General features: G+C 33.9%; 1 long non-coding RNA gene across 1 annotated transcript; it reads right to left on the reverse strand.

Moving 5' to 3' along the window:
- Positions 1-6,633: 6,633 nt before the first annotated feature.
- LOC140749031 (uncharacterized) lies at positions 6,634-7,773 on the reverse strand. Its single transcript, XR_012103015.1, has 4 exons — positions 7,555-7,773; positions 7,191-7,309; positions 6,827-6,945; positions 6,634-6,689 (listed from the first exon to the last, which is right to left on the reverse strand). It is a non-coding gene; the product is annotated as an uncharacterized LOC140749031 (long non-coding RNA).
- Between the last annotated feature and the right edge of the window lie 8,155 nt (positions 7,774-15,928).

Raw genomic sequence — 15,928 nt, forward strand, 5'->3', positions numbered from 1 at the left:
TAATGCGTATAAAGAGGTGCATCGGTATTAAAGTAGTGGTATACTACTATAGTGATACCTCAATTCATACGATATAATATTTATATTTCTAAACTATCGAAATGTTTGGCGTCTTAACAAAAATAAAAAATAGCATACATATTATTTTTTGCACGCGGCAATACCTCCAAATACGGCTCTTAGCACAATAGCGTATATAAAGAGGTGGATCGGTATAAAGAGTTGTGGCGTAGCGCGCCCTCTATCCGGATGCGGTCTTTACATACAAAAGACCGAATTGCCTTCTCTGATTGAATTATGTCCCTCCTTTTCCGCCTTCGATGGGTCACGGCTTTTGTGCGATATTTATGTAAAGCTAGTCTGGATATAATGCTCCATTATTCACGCCTGAAATAGGAATGAGTAAACGCGATCTTGCAAATGTAAGTCGTCATTTCCTCATCCAACTTCAATGTTGATAATGTATGAAACTTATTGCTACATCCCGAAATTCTTGCATGGTAATTATTGAAACGGGAAGTGAGCATGCGATTTCTGTAAACAAGTGCTTAGTAAGAATTTCAGTGGATGTGACAAAATGATTTGCACTATTTGGTAATAAGGGTTACATGAATAAATGTAAAATTACTTAATACAAATGAAACTTTCTTGAAATCTACTTAATTTAGAGTAATCGACATTTGTTGATGGTAATCCATTGAGGTTACTACTAGGGCACCACCGTCACACATTTTCTGCCTATTAACAGCAGTGTTAGGCGCTGCTGTGTTCCGTTTTAAAGGGTGTGGTAAGGGAGACGGATTTTTCCGAGGCGTTCCAGCTTAGTCATCAAGGGTAGCGGCGCATTTGTGGCCGACCTCAAGTAGGAATATCTAATCCTATCTGGGGTTGATTACAGATGTACATGGGCGGCAGTAGCCACTTACCATCAGGTGGGCTGCATGCTCGTCTGCTACTCCTATATTATATTTAAAAAATAAAAGCGTATTAAAAACAACCACCGTTACACATTTTCTGCCTATTAACAGCAGTATTCAGCGCTATTGTGTTCCGCTTTGAAGATATATACTCTTCCGAGGCATTCGAACATAATCCCCAAGGGTAACACAGTTGTCGCCAACCTCAAATCATATGGCGTTGATTATGAACGGGTAAAGATGCTTATGAGCGGCAGATACCACTTACTTTCAAATGAAATTCATGCTACTTTGCTCCCTTAAAATACAAAAAGCCTTGTATTGTATTTTTATAAAACTGATAGAGTAAGCTAAGTTGTGGGCCATCTAATAGTGAGCGGACGCCGTAGTCATAGTACGTATCATTGCCTACCCTAACTACAGGTATATTTCAAATCAGAATACTGCGACGCTTGGGTTCGTTCCAGCACCTCTAAACATAGTTTCTATTCCAAGTAAAATGGTATAATCAGAAAAATCTAACTTATTATTATCATTCTTCATTAATGTTTATACAAAATTCCATTAGGATAAATAACCTATTTTGGTTTTAATGACCTATAACTAAATCAGACTAAGATATATAGCTTTACAAATGGAATCTTGTATAGAAAGATTTGTTGTCTTAGCAATCAAATCTCATGTTAGAGCTTTTAGGTATTCAAAACTCATATAAGGACAGGGTCCTAAGATTACCTGTTTAATAAATCGAGAAATATCCATCGGACAGGATGTAGGCGCACAACATTTTTGGTTGTGACCAAATTTTATATAAAATAACCTAACCGCTATAAATGATATGGCGATTGGAATGCTTGATGGGTCGAGTCGTGATGTCTTTGTTGTTTGATTACCGTATTAAAACTTTACAACCAATTATACACTGACTGAACCAAATTCATACACTTTTTAGGGTTCCGTACCTAAAGGGTAAAAATATCATATTACTAAGACTTCGCTGTCTGTCTGTCTGTCCGTCTGTCAAAGGGCTATATCACCGGAACCGTAATAGATAGACGATTTTTTTACAGAGGATGCAGAACCAACCGACATTTGTCGGCATTTTTCGATCTAACTGTTAAGCCGTACTAGGAAGACGGTTGAAATTTTTACAATCCGTTTACTACTATAACTGGTGTTATAATAAATACAAATAAGAACCATAAAACATATTTTAACATAGTTATTTTAATGTTATTATACGTTGTTTACGTATCATTCATCATCACCCTAACGCCATCTATTTTTGTGTCATATAAGTAATGTTGAAAATAATAAAAGGAATAAAAATAAGTAAAAAATAATGAACATTTGGTGGTACGGAAGCCTTCATGTGCGAGTTCGACTCGTACTTGGCGATTTTTTTATCAAACTCGTGCCTACAGATTATATGGTGCATTCCGAGAAATAAAACACATAGGTGCCTACGTAACACAGATATAATTTTCGATGTAATTGATTAATATTGATATAATAATGCGGTTTTATCAACCTTCCGGGTTAATATTTTATTGCGTTCTATTAAAGTTTAACGTTAATGTTTTTTGTTTAAATTTTTAACTAATTGAACGGAAATTATCACAACAAAACGATTGCATTAGCGTTAATTATTCGAGATTATGTATCTAATAGGTATATCATTTATGTACTTATAGAACTTTAAAAACTTGTTGTTTCGTGATATTTCCGACTACCCACCTAGCCTGTAAGTTCGAAATGTTTAAAATAAAATGATAACACGTAGGTAAGTAAATTTAATAAAACCCGATAAAAGACACTTATTAAACCATGTTTTGAGGATTATCAACTTGTACAAACCTATATCCAGTTATAATATTGTTTACAGGTTTCACAAATAATACAGCAGTGGATTGCGTCAATCTCGTTTTGAGGGCAGCAACTTGCATTGTTTCTATTGTCGACGAAAATCGGAATCAAAGGCGTAGACACAAAAATTGAAAAATCTCAATGAAAGAAGGGGAAACGAACTCGTCAGCAATGTGTCGACCGGGAGCCAATTGAATTTCAAAGCTGACAAGCCTCACCGCGAAATTTATTCAAAGAATAAATCTGAAAATTTGTAGATCTAAGGCATAGAGGCAAAGTGGTGCCGACGCGTCAACACAAAGGAATTTCTAAATTTCACGATTTCCGACTCGAGTGTTTGTGTTTATATGAGAGGGTAAGGGGTCTAAGGGTTGGGGCTTGAGGCGTAACGAATGACAAACGAGTGCAAAACTGCAGGCGGTAGCGACAAGCAGTGACGTCACATAGCCTCGGGGCCAGGCTAGTGTTTCAATAGTTATTGTCTATGACTAAGCGACAAGTTAAGTCTACAATATAATTTATTTACTTGCTCATAATCTGATAACTCTACTTAGATATTCTCTAACGTTACGACATAAGAGTTGTAATGAAGGTGAACCTGAAATAGCTTATATACTATATGATTTCTCTCGAGATACATAAAAGCAATAATTTTATATTACACTACATATACAGACATTTTAGCATAGGTACATAATGTTCTTATTATTCCAACGGGTAGTCGTCGATCGAAAAGTATGAACCAAATTCTCAAAGTTAAATATTGCCGTACAAGCAACTGTAGGCGCTTTATAGTAATACGAATACAATATAAGGATTTGTTTAAGCTATCAGGCAATATCATTGGTTTTTTTTTAGCAAAAAGATACCTACATAACAATTAGACAAAACAATAACATAAACGTAATTATTTCACTTTATGTTTAAATCGGAAAAAAATGAACTAGAATATTTGATTGAACATTTGAAGAAAGAAATGGGTAATATTAAAAATAGATGTACTGTCAAACTGTAATAGAATTTTATAGCCGAGAACAATTAGGCTAATAAATTCAAGCTCTGGACATAATTATGTCGGGAGCTTAAAAATTAGGGAACACACGTACTTAAAAATATTGTCTCTATCTTTAGCATATTGCGCCTTGTATAACATTAAAAGCAAAATTCATTTCATGTAAATAATCTTTCTATTGTATTTCGAAACTTTACTTTTGAGGGAAGTACTTCACGTTTAAGGTAACTTAAGTTTCTGAGTATCGATGTATGTATGTATGTTTTAAAACAATTATTTCATATATGATTTATCCTTACATTACACTCTTTGGCAAAAAGACGTAACAAATATGTATTATTGTAAGTTACACAATTACATATGTAGTTACTGTAGGCAATGTTACTGTTAATGTAATTAGAATTATTCAAAGATTTACTATTTATAGCATTTTTTGGTAATACCCTATCCAAGCAAAATTACTTTAAAATAAAGCTACATAGTTTAGGTACGCTTGTATTGTTAAAGTTTGAGATGGGTGAATTTATGCTTGTCTTATTTCATTGTGGAGTCGGAAGAAGAAAATAATTAATTTAACTACAAACTTCTTGTTACGTTCTTGTACTTCTGCTATTTTAATAAGATCCTAACTTGAAAGTTATAACTATTTATAACTCATTCAGTTATTTTTTTATGAAATATGATTTATAATTTAAAATGTATTATACAACTAATTTTATTTTCTAGTATTTGTTGTTATTCCATTAAAGAATTTATATTTCTTTAGATAATAAATTTAGCGCCTGTTGTAATTTTCAGTATATTTCACACGACGTTACAATTAATGTTGCAATCAAGTTTTGGCAGGCTTCGTGTCCAACTGTCCAAGCCTACCTACTTATTTAAAGGTAGTAATAGCCTCCGTGGTTCGATTCCGGAGGAAACACCGCCGCACCTATTTTTGCCTAATAACAACAGGTTAAGCGCTATTGTGTTCCTCCTTGAAGGGTGTGGTGAGATAGACTTAGGTACCTATTTATCCGAAGCGTCCCGCGTATAGGGACAGTATAGGAACTAATCTAATCTTATCTGGGATTTACTACATTCATCTATGACCGGTAATGCCTACTTACCGTGCGTCCCTTCGTCGATAATAATTTTAAATCTTAATCGGTTATTTCATATTAATCTAATTTAATAACCTAACGTACCTACCAAAAACCAACAAGTAGGTACGCGTTAAGTTTATTGTAATTATAGTAAAACTCCATAAAATATCAAATGATAAAATGATAAAAAGTGTAACTTTCACTCACATAGTGGAAAGATTACATACTTAGTACCTACTTATATAATGAGAAGTCAATTTAACAGTATTTAATTATAAATATTTTTTCTCTGTAGTTAATACTTTGAGAAGAGTACAATCGATAGTAAACTGTTCGTGTTGGGAGTTGCGAACTGAAAGTTAAGCTTTCTCTGTAGGACGGAAATGTAAGTACTTAAGTACTTTTCTTATTCTTTCCAATTCTAATATTAATCTAGCTTTCCTAACTTTGAAATTCTTGTATTCGTTTCTACCTACTACTGATATATTATTATGATTTTATAATGCTTTTGATTTTATTGTGTAAATAGACAATAAATAAACTACATATTTGCTTACTTTCTTTCCGTATTCTTTTATATAGACTACATTTTGTTGTGTCCCATTGTTGGGCACGAGTATACTGTGATCACTGGGGAAGGTAGGGAGAGTACTATCTCACTGCTGCACTCCGGGTCGGTAAAGAAATAAAATAGAGTTGAGTTAGAGTGGAGAATTTTCTCAAGTACCTATCGTATTTAAGATTTATAGGGTAATAGAACCCTTTGTGGTTCGACTCCGGCGACACCACCGCCACAGCTATTTCTGCCTAATGACAGTAGTGTTCCGTTTTGAAGGGTGTGGTAGGGGAAACATACTTTTCCGAGGCGTTCCAGCTTAGTCCTCAGGGGTAGCGGCGCATCTGTGTACGACCTCAGGTAGGAATATCTAATCCGATCTGGGGTTGATTACAGATGTTCATGGGCGGCAGTAGCTACTTACCATCAGGTGGACTACATGCTCGTCTGCTATTCCTATATATTAAAATAAGATATGGTTACTACTCTATGGAAAAATTTAAAAAATGTAAATGCATCTAAAATAGGCTAAATTAGAAAAATATTCAAACATAAGTATTAGGTATCACCAAATTCAATTTACTCAAAATTCTCCAAATTCTCAAATTGTACGTTCTCAAATAAACAAATGCATATAATACAGTTTTGATGACTCTCTGTTACTATTTATGGAGCGCATTTTAATCACTTTTCCATTCGATTACGATTAAATCCCGTTCTGTTAAGCCGCCATGATGCTCATAACACTCCGGTCGCGTGAGAAAACCCGTACCAAAAGCTTAGATCTTAAATGAATTTATCCGATGTAAATATCAGGCTTACACTTCGAGACAAATTAAAGTATCGTATGATGTTAACGTGCGTTACATTATCACTAATATCCTCTGACGTCAAAGTAATATAGTTTGTAATATTCAAATGTAATGTTAGGCTTTTTTTTTGCATTTTAAAATATTATTGTTTCTTTACACCAGTCAGTACATTTTTAAATCATTATATGAATAAAATGAGTTTTGACGCTCATTTCACACTGCAAATAAAATCACACTGTCGTTAGATTGCCGCAAAATATTAATAAACACCAATAGCCAATAAACAACAACAATATGTACAACAAAAAGTATTTTTTACTTTGATCCGCGGTGTACGCGACGGGTTCGATGTTGCGTTCCATTTAATCAGTAGAAATGAAATGCTTCAACCAGTCAGCGCTATAGGTGGCCGGCGGAAGACTTCACGCTCATTTCACGCTGCAAATAAAAGACAAGCGTTGACAAATTCTCACATTATTATGCACAATATACTTAGATTGTTGTTAGATTACCACAAAATATTAATAAACACCAACAACAACAACAATATGAATACAACAAAGTGTATACTTTACTTTGATCTGCGGTGTACGCGACGGGTTCGGTGTTGCGTTCCAATAAATCAGTAGAAATGAAACGCGTTAACCAGTCAGTGGTATGGGTGGCCGGCGGAAGACTTCACGCTCATTTCAAGCTGTAAATGAAATACAAGTGTTGACAACATCTCACATTATTTTGCACAATATACATATATATTATTGTTAAATTGCCACAAAATATTAATAAACATCAACAGCCAACAACAACAACAATAGAGAAACGCTTACAACTTCACACATCATTTTGCACAATATACATACATTATAGTTAGATTACCACAAAATATTAATAAACACCAACAACAACAACAATATGAATACAACAAAGTGTATACTTTACTTTGATCTGCGGTGTACGCGACGGGTTCAGTGTTGCGTTCCAATAAATCAGTAGAAATGAAACGCGTTAACCAGTCAGTGGTATGGGTGGCCGGCGGAAGACTTCACGCTCATTTCAAGCTGTAAATGAAATACAAGTGTTGACAACATCTCACATTATTTTGCACAATATACATATATATTATTGTTAAATTGCCACAAAATATTAATAAACATCAACAGCCAACAACAACAACAATAGAGAAACGCTTACAACTTCACACATCATTTTGCACAATATACATACATTATAGTTAGATTACCACAAAATATTAATAAACACCAACAACAACAACAATATGAATACAACAAAGTGTATACTTTACTTTGATCTGCGGTGTACGCGACGGGTTCGGTGTTGCGTTCCAATAAATCAGTAGAAATGAAACGCGTTAACCAGTCAGCGCTATGGGTGGCCGGCGGGAGACTTCACGCTCATTTCACGCTGCAAATAAAAGACAAGTGTTGACACGGAAATAGTTTTATTGAAACGATGTGTATGGATGGAAAGTGCGAAATATTTTGCATGTAAATCACCTTATATGTACGTAATATTTGTGTAAACAACAAATTTTAATGTATAACATAGCATTTAATCTAGTGCTTTTGGTACACGATGTTTTGGGGATCGTGAACCCTGTATTTAATTTAATATTTTACTAAACGAATGTTAATAAAAGTCGTTTTCTGTTAAATCAAGTTCTGTGAAATCTCTCTGTGATGCCAAGTTTATTATTCTTATGTACAAGGTAACTAGTGTTTACTTCGTTTACTGAAATTCAAACAAATGGATAACCCAGATTTCTTAATAAAATTATTTCATGTTGAAAAATCTTTTATATCTATAAAGTAAGAACCTCTCCTGCTACATCGACTCAAACGTAGATAGATAACCTAGACTACATAATTAAGTCCTTTCGAGTCAAAAATTCTGTATAAAGAAAGAAGCTTTTCATAAAATCTTGGAATAATAGATTCATCTTTTTCTACGAAATTCAGTATCCACATTTCGCGCTTTCGCCTGGTTGGTGCTCATCTAGTGTAAGCGAGATCTTATATAAGGCCATGGATTTACCATCATCGATAAACTAAATACTAATATGCCTTTACCTTTACCTAATTCAAAAGAAAACCGTAAGATCTCTTATAAGATCCAAGCGACTGGTACTAATATATATATATTTCTTTTTATTCTGCTGAAGAACAATAAACAACGGGTCACATTTGTTTTCGAAAAAAAAAAACAGCAAAAAGGGACTTGTCGATTTCTTCCCTTTTCTTATTATTGTATGCGAAAAAAAAGTTTCAAATCCATTGATAATTCATAGTAATGAAACCTAATTTTTAATTTTTTAGTATTTAACCTAATTTTTTTTGGTAAGTACCTATTTTTATTGACAACTTTTGTCGAATATTTTATTAGACTGCACAGTACCCTTAGTATGAGTTTTTACGCTTTGATAAAAATGACTGTTTTTGTTTTTGCTTACGTATTTTCCATATATTTCCAATGAGTTTTGATACAATACGGTAGGGGCGCTGATTGGAAATGTATGGGCAAATTCGTAAACAAGTACCAAAACAAAATTTTTTGTAAAAACGTAAAAACTCATACTAAGGGTAATACAGGAAACAGATAATGAACACAACTTCTAGTTATGCGTTGGAATTGAGACAAGTCTCTAATTCCGGCGCAGGTTTTAATTTCTTTCTCTCTTTGAATTAAAATTCAGCGCCCGGTGAATACGAAATACGACTGCGCCTGAGCGTGATTTTATAAAATTGTTATGAACCTCAATTCAAAAGACTATTGAATAAAAAGAAACTTTGCCGCACCATATGGACATTTAAATAACTTTTAAGTTTATGAAACTTACATTTTTATTCACCTATGAATGTAAATAGAAACGTTTACGTGAAATAAGTTTTAGAACTCCACGGCATCGAATGTAGGCGCTCATTAACATAAACTTTAATTAAATCCGCCGTCTGCGGAGAAAACTCGATTGCCTAGCGCAGGTATTCAAACTTTTATTCAATACGAAACAAATTCCATTCCAACATTAACCGCTCGTAAGTAAACGAAGCACAAAAAACGAGAACAAGTCGACAGCAGAACACAAATTACATTTTTCAGGTGAGAAACAAACAAGAGTACAACAACTTGAAACAATTTACAGAGGCGCCACTCGAAAGTGTTAAGTGAATTTGAAAACGTTAGGTAAAACGGAGCGTCAGGCGGAGAGGGCACGAATTGAGTCAAACAAACGAAACTCATCGACAAGATTCTATCTCGCGGAGTTTAAGAGCAATTTTTCTCTTAAAGCCAAACAAATGAGGCACCATTAGATGGAGTGAGAGCGCTTAATCTATTTCTGACGAGTTCAGTGACGCCGACAAAGACAAATCGACATTAGCCTACCCACACGGCGCGAAGGCGTTCCACTTCTGTTTCAATTCCACTTTTATTTGCGGATTAACTTCTTATTAGTCATTGCGCTGCGATGGGACTCCAGTCTGCTATCACAAGCCTTATGAATGGCTCAATTATTCTGCCGACTCAGAGCGGATCCATCTAGGGAATTTAAACTGTATTCTCTCTGCGTGAATTATTTGCATTCCATTGAGCACCTTGTTAGCATGATGTACGTTTATTTAACCATATTGTGGCCTATAAGCGCCCCTTTTGACTGAAGACAAAAAATGTAGATACATAATGATGAGATATGAGTCTAACATGTGTTCGGAAGTCTTTAGTATCTCAAATGTCACAGTATTAATATACTGCTAACGTATTTATGTTTTCAGATTGCTTAAAATAATGATCTCTATAAATTTTATGAGAGTTAATATACAAACGACTGAAATACTAATGATGAATGAATATTTTTAAGAAGTGACGATATATAAACATATTTATTAATAGATTATTTAATAGAAGAGAAATGTAAAATACGTGTTGAGCTAATTAACCTATTGCGATCGAATTAGCCTTTCAAAAATTAGACCATCTTTTGTGACTTCATCGTTTCTCATTAAATTTGATTGTTCTTTTAGAAATAGCGTACACCTTCAACGGCATCTAAAAGTAAACTCTATATTCATTAAAAACAAGATTTATAATGAATCCTAAAGCGCTGATGATTCAAATGTCTCTAGCGACGAAATAAAAGGGAATGGCAAGCGACCGTTTCAAACACGACAAGTTGAAAAATGTCGAAATGTGTCATCTGTCACTTGGTGTTTAAAACGATATGTTATTTCGAAAGTGTTGGTTGAAGTGGCCGCTTCTCGTCTAAATAGTCAAGACAGCTGTCTCGTTATAAAGATTGGAAGTTTTCATAGAAGCCAATGAAAATTCCGGCGTCTTTAAGACGACTTTCGTTAGCAGTGCGTAAATGGAGAAGATCTTCTGAGTTTATTCACTCCGATGTTTGTTTTTTTTTTTTTTTTTTTTTATAATATGAGAGTAGCAGACGAGCATGCAGTCCACCTGATGGTAAGTGGCTACTGCCGCCCATGGACATCTGTAATCAACCCCAGATAGGATTAGATATTCCTACCTGAGCTCGGCCACAGATGCGCCGCTACCCCTGAGGACTAAGCTGGAACGCCTCGGAAAAGTCTATCTCCCTTACCACACCCTTCAAACCGGAACACAGCAGCGCCTAACACTGCTGTTATTAGGTAGAAATAGGTGTGGCGGTGGTGCCGCTGGAGTCGAACCACAAAGGGTTCTACCACCTTCAAAACGTTTTATCGAAGCACAAAAAATAAATTATAAATTATGTTTTGTTTCAAGAGTTCCAAGTATATTTACTTATTTAATTGTTCAAAAAATAATTCTAATACAAGATCTATTTATTATTGTTTTTGTTTCCATTATTATGAATAGATGGCAGACAATATCTTATTCTTACACTATTCTTTGGCTTTAGAATCTTTATCAATATTACTGTTACCTCTTCCTACCTGACTCTTAAAGTCCCATAATTATAACAAAAAAATGGTCAAGGGCTATTACTTAGCCCTTACTTGTTAACCTAATCCTGTTTGCTAATTTCCACCCCTCCTCTCATTTCATACCTTATATTTTTATGTAGTTTATGTGGTATTTTATTCTATGTTATTAAATTTATCTCATTTTCTCTCTTATTACTTTTGCCGGCAACCAAATGCTGTCTGGAAAAAATAGTTTGTTGAGCGGTACGTCCGCTGACTTTACATTTCGAAAAATTGTTAATATTCCCAAAATTGTCCCGCACTTTAAAGTAAAATATTGTATCATCCTAATATTCTTTATTATTTCCACTTCCGCGAATACCAGCACGTATTGTTATAACAATACAATACTGAAAACACAGTTACGTTCGGTACAAGCCGTGTTGTAATGCGATTACATCTCAGGGTTCGTTACATCGTAGTGCCGGCAGCTATGCGCAATATGAATACTAAAATCAATACTGCCAACTTTCGATATTTTATACGTATTCTAGATGACTTTAAATCGTTAAAACTTGTGGATAATTGGTACGTGATATGAATTTTAGTAAAAAAAGCAGAAATTTTCAATGTTATGTCGAGGGGATTATATGTGTGTTATATAAAAAAGGTACGATTTGTAATATTAAATATATTTGATTTTCCAATAAAGAAAAAGACGCGAAGAAACCTACATTCTTACGAGTTGTCCGTTCTGAAACGTCGGTAAAATCTACCTGTCCGAACTGATCCACTTGTGGACTATGTTTTTCAATCTATTTGCATATTCGAAAGTGTTCATTTTGGAAAAAAAAACACACACTATATTATTGCAGAATAAGCAATTTCACTTATAAGGCCAAATCCTGGAAAATAATGATAATTGGCAAACGAATAATCACGCAAACGTAGCCACAGGTAAAAGCTAGATACATAAACGTCTACATCTCTTCATACAAAAGACGCAAGTAACATTACGAGTAAAACTACAAAAGGTTGAACTTTACCGCAGAAATCCTGGTGACAATTACCCGGACGTACCCTACCGGATCACGGCAATCGACATGTGCCGTGAGAAATGGGTAAGAAGGTCGTCACTATCTTTAGACAAAGGAGTGTGTAGCAAAAGGATGAAAGTAGCCGATTAAGCAATATCTGCGAACTTTCATATCGTTCCGGCAACTTTATCAAATTCTTAGAGTTAATTGTTTGCTCGAACAGTTTGAAGAAATATTTTCTGTTGTATGCAATATCTTGTAGGTTTAGCCGCGTGTTTTGAGCATGTTTTTCTAGCGTATATATGTAGGTACATCTCATTATTTGGCAAGCTCTGCGCCCCAAATCTTGACGGATTTTTAACCGATTTCAAAAAAGGAGGAGGTTTATCAATTCGACCGTATATATGTTTTTTTATGTCTGTTTGCAGATAACTTCGCCGTTTATGAACCGATTTTCATGATTTTTTTAAACTTATGAAATGTCGTTTTCCTTTTAATTGTAGAAGTGCAATGGACTATATTTTTGACTTATCGGTCATAGGCGTTCTTACGCCTCCTATTATTTACATCTAGTCTGAGTTATTACTCAGACTAGGTGTAAATATACATTTTATTAACCTTTGCTTATCGTTGATGTCTAGTGACCATTTCACAAGTAACATCTACAAATAATCAACTTTCTAATGGAACCAAGGTCTATCTTGAGATCGCTCATATAATTACTACAATTACATTTAAATACGTCATATCATTGAAGAATCTCGAAGTATTTTAACGGTTAACATTTCAGACAGCAAAGAAAGGAAGATTTTCTTTAAACTACTTCAGGGTTTATACAGCTTGCAGTTTAATAAGCAAGCAGGAGTTACACTTACCTAGTTAACTCACTTCGCTGACTGCTTAGAAACTTTGTTGATCTGTCCATTCAAACAAATAAGCGTACTAAGCTAGCCTGAGATTGGTAAGTGCAGTTACCTGCACAAATATTTACCATGTGGTAAATCCCTTTGAGAGCATTCGACTTTGTACAGCTGTTAATTTGGATTTACAGTAGAATTACATACGGCGTCTTCGCCTATATGGAATGGCAAGACATCTAAGATGATTTACATAATTACGGTTGACAAATTCAAGTTACTACAAGTTGAAAATTGAATAATCTTTTATACTTGTTTTTCAACGTGCAAGACATTCCGTATAATGTTCATCAAAGTTCGTGCAATAGTAAATCTATGCGTTAATCTTTAAAAGTTCAATATTAGATACAGACCTCCCTTAGAAATATATTTTATTTTTCGTAATCGCTCGTCTTGTTTGTGTCATATTATGAAATTTATTATGAGTACATGAATTATAAGTTTTCAGCGTTTTCACAATCGGAACATATTAAACATATAGTTATATAATTATAGTATCTAAAATATACAAATAAGATCACTATATTAAGTAACATCTTATTTCAATTTCCTAAACAAGTATCCAATACCAAACTCATCCAAGACTGGATTTAGAATAGATTCCTTCACTTTGCAAAGCGAATAAGTATTCAACAATGGAGTACTTTATTGAAACACGGTAATGTTCTTGTTTTGCCAACTCTTGTCCAAACTGACCACTTCTACCCAGTATTATGTTGCTCGCTCAGCAGTCGTGATCTTGAAATGTTTAGGGTTGTGACATATTGTTAGGAAGAGCGGGGGCGGGTTTGTTACGACTTCTTCAAGAGAAGAATTTGAAAAACTATAGGGTAATTGGATCCAAGCGGTAGTCTAATTTAATGAGTGGAATGAAATCAAGACCTAATTGATAATTCAAAGACTTCCGATAGATTATGAAAATAATAAATGTGGTAGTAGTAAATGTGATTGTGATTGGGTTTTGAATGTGTCCGAAGTCCCAATTACATAAAAGTCCAGAAGTATAAATTATAGAAACCATATGACGACACCACTTGTTATTTTGATTGTACTAGAGATTATAAAAGATATTTGAAAATGCATCCCCCAAGAAGGTTATATGAGAGATAAAGGCTAGTATGAAATAAAGAAGCTTATACTCGTATGTATATTCTTCAGATGAGGTAAAAATAAAACGAATAAAGTTAATTGAACAGCGTTGGTTAGCTCTTTTAACTGTTATTGCTATTAGCTTTCAGAAGGGGATTTCTTGAAGGTATTTTATTAAAGTGCTATCTACCTACCTACCTTTGTACCTGATTTTATTATTCAAATTCTGAATGTGATTAAGTTCAGAAAAATTACTTGATGTTCGTGAAATTCGTATGTAGTTTTAATTAATAAAACCATTAGAAATCGCGTTGTTAAAGAAAATAACGCAGGATGTGCTACCCGTGTTTGATAAATAAATTTTACTAACATTAAAAAATATTTTTTCAACTCAATCAATGAAGAAACTAGCAATTATTACTTTTATTAGAAAAACAAACAAAAATTCGAGCTTTATCGATTCGAATAGCTTTCGAAAATTTCAAAATTTAGACGAACCCAACGACACCTTATAATTATTTTATTTAAGTCCGTCATCTGTCAGGAAAGTCAGTCAAATGGGCAGTACAGAATGTAGCACGAGAGGCATACATGCGCTTTAAAAGCATTATAAAAATATGGCTCGCACGAAAGTTTATATTCACTTTAAATATCGAGTTCTATACTATATAACTTGACCTGCTGAAGTTGTTATTAAAAAGTGAAATTCTTTTGAAATTTCCTTCTGTGGTCACATCCGATCGCAGTAAGAAATAACGGTTTCCCGCAAACTCTAGGTAATAGCTGTTTCGATTTTATATCGAATGCATCGTGATTTTGGCTCGTTATTTTCGAGTTTCTATAAAGTTCGCGTATAAGTTTTCCTTTGTGATAAAGTAAATGAAATATTTCAGTTCTACTTGACCAATCTCTAGTAAATAGTTTTAAAGTGAATATGTTTTTAAAAATATGATAATGTTTTTGTTACGATCTTATTTTCATTGTTATCATCGTCACCTTTATATCTCACGGCTGGGCTTGTTAACCAAGCAATATACTTATTTAATTAATACGGGCCGTGTTATACTTCGGTTTAGAGGAAAAAAGACGTATAACTACAGGCTTTCCAACTTAGTCCTCGGTAGCAACATATAAATCGACTCTACGTAGGGCTCATAAATTTGCTGAAAATTGATTACACATATTTAATTCGTTGTTTTATTGGTAATTTAATATCAGGTAAACAACTCGTTTCTTATTTTAATAAACTTTGTATTTACCTACTTATCATAAAACAGTGTATATCTTTAGAAAATAATGAAAGTGCCCACGCTTAAATCATTGTCGATGGAAATCACGCAACAATTGTGTTTTATGATAGGTACATTAAAATGCAACTAGCCGTTTATGATAAAGTGTATACTTTTCCTTTTTACACCCGCGTTTTATAGTGACTATGTTATATTGATACACTCCAAACTTTTTACTCTAACTCTTTAATAAACCGTCACTCAGAGCTTACACGAACAATCACTCAAGTCTTTGAAGCTTATCTCGTTTTGTTTATAGATGCCATAAATTTTAGGCGTTGGAATTTATTTGCCCTCATCTGGCGAGATAAATGAAATCGTACCCCGGTTATATAAATAAGCTGACGTCGCGTCTATTTGTAAAATAAAAATGTAAAGTGTAATTTATACGTAAAATAAAATTTAAATGGACGGAGTTAGTGACAT

The sequence above is a fragment of the Epargyreus clarus genome, unplaced genomic scaffold, assembly GCF_041222505.1.
Source record: "Epargyreus clarus isolate Ecla_fem2 unplaced genomic scaffold, WU_Ecla_fem_2.2 ptg000003l, whole genome shotgun sequence".
Lineage (NCBI taxonomy): Eukaryota > Metazoa > Arthropoda > Insecta > Lepidoptera > Hesperiidae > Epargyreus > Epargyreus clarus.